Source organism: Vollenhovia emeryi, unplaced genomic scaffold (genome assembly GCF_000949405.1).
Source record: "Vollenhovia emeryi isolate VEMERY1.0 unplaced genomic scaffold, V.emery_V1.0 DF939653.1, whole genome shotgun sequence".
NCBI lineage: Eukaryota > Metazoa > Arthropoda > Insecta > Hymenoptera > Formicidae > Vollenhovia > Vollenhovia emeryi.
The window spans coordinates 17,779-26,148 of NW_011966713.1; the positions used below are offsets into that span (position 1 = coordinate 17,779).

Below are 8,370 nucleotides of genomic sequence, written 5' to 3' on the forward strand. Positions count from 1 at the left end.
AATTCGCCTGAATAGATACAGATTTTCTAAATTTCTAAACAGTTGCTATTCTTTTCATCGGTGCTGTCGATACGTTATTGGCCGAATGAGATGTATTTACAGAATGGTTACGGTAGAAGAAAGATACGCGTTATACGTATATAAATATCCATTTTTATATTTGGCGTAATTTGTTGATGATATCATTACTTTTGTGGAGAAGATAGTTTTGTAGAGAAAATACTTTTGTAGAGAAGATTTTTGTAGAGACAATATTTTTGAAAAGGTATATTTTTGGATTGTCTAAACCGCGGGCAAAGGGCGTCCGCGGGCGCCCAGCCGGCGGGCATGCCCCCACTTCAATCATCGTCCCACCACGTTTAAAACTATTTAGTTTAGTTGGTGCCATTTGATGATATCATTACTTTTGTAGAGAAGATAGTTTTGTAGTGAAGATATTTTTGTAGAGATGCAAAAAAGATAGAGTAACAAAATATATTCGGTCGTTGGAGCTTATACTTGGTGCTTTTTTTTACCTTTTTTTAATATACATATCACGAGACACGGTAGTGTCTCGCGCCAAGTGTAAGCGAAGCTAGTACCGCGCGCGCAAGACCGACCGTGTAAGTTTACGCGAGTACACGACTTGATATGAAATGACTCGGGAAGATATCCCCAACAACATATTTAAAAATCATCAATTATACTATTATAGCCAGAAAAAAGAATCGAGATACTTCGTACCAAAGTTACCGGATTATGAGATAAATTACCAAATTATCCAGCAGTATCCCGTATGGGTCAGAGAAGCGTTAGCGACGGTCGACCATAACAACAATAGTTTAATAATCCAAACATTGTCAAACCTTGATGGGCTTCTGGCCGAACGGGAACGCGAATTTCAAAGACCACGATATCCGAATCCGAAAATAAGAAACGTCAACACACGCGACATGAGATATCAAGGTTATTCTTGAGAAGGGCAATGGAACGGTTACAATCGAGGAGGCTTTCCGAGGAACACGAAAAATGAAAATATAGAAAATAATATTCGGCGAGATCGTCCTACAGTAGGCGATCCTCGATATGTTCAAGATTATAATTGGTCAAATTTTGGAACTAGGCCGAGAGAACGGAATGGATCGTACCATGATCGGAGAGATTCGCGTATAGGGGGAGAGTATAGATTAGGAAATTCGAACAAGAAAAACGATGAAGACGAACGGAACATAAATCAGGCTATTGCACTACCGGATGTGCGAAACTTACCATCGATGTCTAAGCAAAGTATACGGGATCGCGAGGATGGCGCAAACAGAAATGCCGGGTATTTAAACTAAAGATGGGTGCGATGAACAGGGTCCAGCGTCGCATCAGTTTGAAACAAACCTCGCGAAAGATTTAGCGTATGATATCGAGGGGAACAAGGACTCGCTAGCTAATAAAGAGGCCAAAAGAGTCGTAGAATGTCCGCATATCCGTGCAAATGTAGCGAACTATCGGGATATGGCGATATTGATAGACACGGGCAGTCAATTATCGACCATTTCTGAGAGGTTCTACCAGGAGCTGATAGGAAAGAGTTTAGTAGAAGACATGCCCGTAAATGATCTAGTGGTATCTACTGCTATCGGGAAGCGGTCAACGGCCGTTAAACGCCAGGCCTTCGTGACAATACAAATAGAGAGCATAAAAGTACAGAATTCATTTTTGGTGGTGCCGGGTTTAACGTCCGAAATGATAATCGGCCATTACTGGCTATCGAGAAATCGAGTAGTTATTGATTATGGCAAAAGGAAAATTACAGTGCAAGATAAGATGATAGAAGACAGATTTGTAATATTTGAGCGAAACGCACCAGAGAGGCGTATAAGTGCTACGAGTAACGATGCTATTTGTGTATATGTAGTAGGAATAAATGAAATAGGGGGAGACATAAATATAATTAAGGATGATAGGGAAGAAAAAGAAGTAAAAAAAATGACGGCGAAGAATAAGAATGTATTAAATAAAACTGATAGAATGAATACCGAAACTGAGATAGACAATAATAAAAATATAGTGGTTGAAAATGATATCATTGGGAGCTTTCCATCTAGGAGACACAGAGCAACACTGTGTGACACGGCCGAACACTGTGCCTGGCTGCTTGATGGAACGCGTTGTAGTTCAAAATTATGTCGCTAGAGTCTGTTTATGTCATTTCACGAAAGCTAATGAGAAATCAAGGAATTTTTATACGCTGAAATAACCTATCACTTGAAAGGCGTTCCCATAAAAGGGTAAACTTAAAAAAAAGCTAATGAGAAATACTGAAGTAGTGTGATGGTAAGCTTTAACTGATTTTAATGTGTGCAAAGTATGTAGTATGTATACGTCTTAAATCAAACATAACCATCATTCGTTGGTGCTCATCTACAATAGAATTGAAACCCTAAACCTGAAGAAATTGACTAATTACAGTCGCGTATTCTACTTATACTTGGCCGTGATTGGTCAATTTCTTAAGGCTTTGGGCTTAAATCATCTATTGTAGACTGGAACATTGTTTTCATTGACAATGAGTTACAACTGTACGATACTTTACAGATGGATATAAGAATTGTGCCTCAACTGTTAGAAACACCAAACATAAGTAGCAGTTCTAATACAACCAGTGAAACGGAAGAATTAGAGTTTGAGTGACACCATTACTTCGTCCAGTAGTGACGAGGAGCATGAAGACTTGTTACTTTTTCCTCTACTGCATTATTTAACAACTGGCCGAAGGAGACATCGAATTATGAATTATATTTCGGAAATTGATTCCTGGACCGAAGAAGAGTTCAAGGAACATTTACGGTTGAACCGGCACACTGCACAAAAACTGATCGGTATAAAATATATTCATATGTTTGATTTATACATAATGGAAGAAAAATTGTTTGACGACGTTAAACGGCTAAGATGATTTAATTTAACAATTTATTTCGACGATTTCACCATTCGGAGTATGGTCCTTTTCAAAGAAATATATGGATTAGTTAAAAATTAAAAAAGATGTCATCCGTCTTTGGATATCAGTCAGAGAAAACTGTGTTTGAAGGCACGTCCATCCGACACAACAGCCACAGTAGGATAGTATGTTTTCTCCAATCGAAATCCAGAGACGGATAACATCTTTTTTAATTTTTAACTAATCCATATATTTTCTTGAAAAAGACCACAATCCAGATAGTCGAAATGTCGGAATAAATTGTTAAATTAAACCACCTTAGCCAGTTTAACATCGTCAAACAATTTTTCTTCCTGTTTTTAATCAATTACTGGCAACAATAATATTCTTCTTGGTATTTATACATAATGGTCAACACAATTTACAATATTGTAATCATAATGCGTGCTGTATAAAGTGTAAAAGAAATTTTTTGTTATAGATAAGCTACAGTTATCAAATTTTATTCCGTCGCATTTATTTGGAAAGATACCGATTTCGGCAAAATTGAGCTTTTTGCTTTTTCTGTGGTATATTGCCAATACCGAACCTTTGCGAACTATGGCTGATAGATTTGGAATTTCTATTTCGTCTGTATTTCGGGTTCTCCGACGAGTTATAGCTTGGTTGATGACGAAAGTAGATGAAGTGATTAAATGGCCACAAGAGCAAAACGTAGTAAAGACCATAAAAAGTTTCCATGCTAAACAAGGAATTTCAAACGTCTTGGGAGCAATTGATGGAACTCATATTCGTATAGAAAAACCTGCAGTGTCGCACAAGACTATTGTAATCGAAAAAAATTCTTTTCCATTGGTTTACAAATAGTGGTAGATGCAAATATGCGGATTACCAACGTACATTGTGATGAGCCTGGTTCTCTCCATGATGCATGTTCGCGGCGAATGAGCGGTCATTTGTATTAGCCGGGTTACCGGCGGAGCGGCGTTGCCACGGCATGGCGTAAGTGCTTGGCGGCGCCGGTTGCGCGTGCGCGGCGTGCGCGCGAGTGTGAGCGAAAGCGAGCGCGGCGTGCGAGTCGCCGCTTCTGCAACTTTCCTTCCGGTTAGCGACAGTGCGAATCGGGAGCCAGTAGAGTAACGGCGGGACTGTTGAGAGTGACGGATGTGAAGAGGCAGGCGACGGACCGGTTGCAAGCAGCGTCGGATCCTGCACAAGCGAGGCTGCCGTTACGGTCGAGTACGACCCGGGAGAGAGTCGAGCGTGATCCGGGGGCCAGCGAGGAACGATCGAGGCTCTGGACCAGGACTATTGGAAAGGCCCGCGGCCCAGAGGGGCTGAGCGGCCATCTTCTATTGCGTGAGGACTGTGGAACGGGGACCCTGCTCAGGCGATCCCGCCTTTGCCAGGCGTCTGCCCGGGAAGATCGACCGGATCCCGCTGTTGCCGCGCCGCTCCGTGCGCGGTGTATTTTCCTTCTTACTCGCTCCGGAGGTGTTCTCTGACGAGAACCGAAGGGGTTCTTTGATGGGATGTGGCTGGTCGGAGGTCACTCCAAGAAGGCACCGTTGAATCTCACAGATTAACTTTATTTAACTGAGTTTCACAAGATTGGTTGACGGCAGGCCGGAGGCCTGACGGACAAGTGTTTAACGCGTACAGTACGTTATCGGATACGCGATAGTGACAAGTGCCTCGATCTCGGGCTTTCCTCCGGTTTTAAACCCGATGATCGAGGCGTCAGCGTTCTCGGTACTCGATCGAGGTTATGCGTAATCGGGTCGAGAACTTGCTGACTTCTTCTCCGAATTTAATTAGGTTGCGCGGTCGGGCTTTTGTGGCTCGATCGCGCAATATGCTTACGCTAGTGTTATTCTAATTGCAGTAACACTGCTTGAGTGCCCTCGTTACCTCTTTCGGCAATCGGGGCACAACACCGCCAGCGGGGGAAGGCGAGAGCCTTCGGCTCGGTTGAGGTTGCCGATTCGGCCGGTGCGCCGAGAGGCACAGTTGCGAGCGAGCGAAACCAGAGAGGACAAGGTAATTGTGGGGCGTCCGCGGGGGTGGAAGGGGCGGCAACGGCCATGCAGGCCTTCCGCCCGTGTATCTCGCGTGCGCGCCGTCTCGCTGTCGCGGTGGTTGGGGGGGTGCGGGACGGTCGCGGCGCGACATCTCGTCACTCTATCTCTCTTGCCCGCGTTGCGGCTTTGGATCTTGGATTGGGGGGGCGGGGCGGCCGGGCGCGCTGCCTCGTCACTTGCGGGCCGTGCTCCCGGGGTGGACGCGCGCCTCATCTACGGCGAGGGGGGTGCGGTGAGGGGCCCGCCGCATCACCCTCCCACGGGCGTCGGGCCGCGGACAACCCGCGGCCCGATGTGGCCTTCAGCCGGGCAGCGGGACGACGGGTGCTTTCTCGGGAAAGGGGAGGTGTCCGCCAGCGATGGCGCACCGCCATTTCGGGCCATCGCGGCCATTTCAGTCGCGCGTAGCGACGGTTACCTCGCCCGGCGACAGTTCGCGCGGGGCGATGCGTGTTCATACTTGTAAGGAGGGGCGGTGTCGGTCTGTAACGGCGCCCGCCATTTCGGGCTCTCGTAGCCATTTCGGTCGTGCGAAGAGACAATTACCGCGCGTTGAGCTGGTACTCGATGTAAAGGCGATTGTGTACTAGGACGATTGTGAATGGGCATGTATATGACGGATTGATTCCTGCGCCTGCTAATGCGGCGGCCAGGCGTTGAGAACTAATAAAGTGTGCGCTTGCTCGGGCTTTTCCCTTGACTCGCAAGGGTTTTTATGCCTCAGCAAGTGGGTGTGTATCGCGGAAAATGGTGTGTTGTAATTGTGTGTTCCTTTCTAAGACTGCATCCCGCTTCCTTATCTACGAACCCGGCTGTAAGATTATGAGACTTATGCGCGTACCGAACGCCCGAGGCATATTTCCGATGATTCAAATTCGGCTAGGGCTTCATTGCGGTAGATGAAGCGATACAAACGAAGACAATGCACGTATACTGAGAAGATCCGAATTATACCATGCAGCAATGAATGCTGATAATGATGTGTTATTCCCTGGCAATACCTTTTTATTAGGGGACTCCGCATATTCATCTTTGCCATGGCTCGTTCCACCTTTCCGAGATAATGGTCATCTCACACCACAACAGGTGGAATTCAATTTCATACACTCATCTACACGAATGTCTGTTGAAAGAGCAATTGGGCAATTAAAAGGACGGTTCCGTCGTATTAAATTTTTTACAGAATACCGTGAGATGTCCTTTATCATTAAAACAGTAGTTGCAGCTTGTATTTTACATAACTACTGTATTGATGTGAATGATGTTTACAATTTTTCCGAAGATAATGATGAAGATAATTTTGGGAGTTTAGCAATTGGTAATGGGGAACTAGAAATACCAGATCAGAGAGCAAGATCGCAGAATGCAACTTTTTAACGAACTGTTCCCTGAGCAATGATTTACTGCGAATTGTGCATAATTCTCCGAACAGTTTTAAATAATATTATTTCTATAAAATACGATTGGTTGATAATAATTGTATGTTATATATGTATATCAAATTATCTGTATTGAATATCATTTATTTATCTATTAAATCTTTGACTTATAATCTATTTGCACTTTTGACATTATTATGTAATATTATTACGTGAACGTCAATAAAAACAAAATAATATTTTCTAATCTCTGGCTTAAATTAATATTATTTTTGGCATTTATGTAACTCACTAAAAAAATATAATACTGAAACGAAGACTTAGCGCATTACAACTTACTAAACAAAATAATACTGAAATGAAGACTTAGAGCATTATAACTTACTAAACAAAATAACACTGAAATAAAGACTTAACGCGCATTATAACTTACTAAACAAAATAACACTGAGATGAAAGACTTAGCGTATTAAAACTTACAAAACAAAATAATACTGAAATGAAAGACTTAACGCATTAAAACTTATTTTAAAAAAATAACACTTAAATGAAGACTTAGCACTGCTCTAATCAAACTCGGACTTTAATCAGAATCAAATGTTTCATGAAGATTTTGATTCTTTTTATCTTCCACAAGTTTTGCAGTAATTTATATTTTAGTCTTTCGATTTCCATAAGTTCTGTATGGCGGGTTTTCTTCTCTTTTGTCTTCTTCATTGCAATATCTTTTCGCTGTTCCAGTTCAACCTCTTTCAAATCAAGCTGCCTTTTTTTAACTTTAAAGTTTGTTTCTTAGTCTCAACAAGATTTGCATATCTTTCATCTTTGGTACGATCGCGCTCTTCTTTTTTTTGTAAAAAATGCAGCCACTGTTTTTCGAGTTCAATCTTGGTTGATGCAATTTTGGAACCCGTTCCATGACACAGACACTTACGATTTTTCACGCCAAGAACATGTGAATCTGCGCTATCACTCTTCGGTAAGGTTTTCGATGGACTGGTCGAAACTGAAGAAAACTCAGACGAAGATTGATTTTCCAGAGAAGTCGAAGTACTACAATTGGATATTGGCAATGTTAATTTCGATGATATAGTTTGTCCAGCAATGACACGCTGTCGTGGCCCGAGAATTTCATCCATTTGTTCATAATACTCAAAATCCATGCGAGCCCTTCCCGATTGTGAATTATTGTCTGCCACTTCTTTATATCTTTTCACTAAGGCATTAATTTTCCATCGTACTGGATCATTTGTCATCTAAAATGAAATCGCAATTAAGACAAACTTTACATTTAAATAGAAAAATAGAGAAAGTAGTGCAACTGCTAATTTATACATATATCTATATCTGTATTTCTATACTATTATATAGTATATTTTATTCGTATGTATGTTCGGAACTAACTTGAAATCTTTTTATTAAAAAATGTACTTAAGATTTTAAAAACTATGAGCCTTGAACCCTCCAAATGTTCTATTCAGAATGATAAGTGCATAAGTAATAACATCCTACAATGCTTCAATTTTTTGGCCCAAAATTTGCAAGTATTTCACATAAATGTATACTGCATATTCTCTTTAACGAAAAACTTCTTATCGAAAAAATACCTTTATCCCAAACTCCAACAATCCACTTCTTATTGCCTCCCATATTTTTCCTTTCTTTTTCGGATGATCCATCATTGCCATATTTGTCTCATAGAGGCTTATAAGCGCCAATGTTGCTTTTCGATCCCAAATGGCATCTGTAAAAATATCAATGTGAAATATTCACATTTTGATAATGGCTGTGTTTCGATATTCACTGCCAGTACTGAAAATGTATAGTTCACGTGACGTAAACTATAGATTTGCAGTACTGGCAGTGAATATCGGAACGCAGCCAATATTTATTTCAGTCAAATATTACATACGTTCTTTACTTGTTGATTTAGAAAGTTGCGGCGTGTTTTTATCCTTATTTTCAATGTTTTCTGGACAAGATATTTCTAAAAAAA

General features: G+C 41.6%; 1 pseudogene; it reads left to right on the top strand.

Moving 5' to 3' along the window:
- The first annotated feature begins 1,233 nt into the window (after positions 1-1,233).
- Positions 1,234-6,476, top strand: LOC105557014 (annotated as a pseudogene).
- Positions 6,477-8,370: the final 1,894 nt, after the last annotated feature.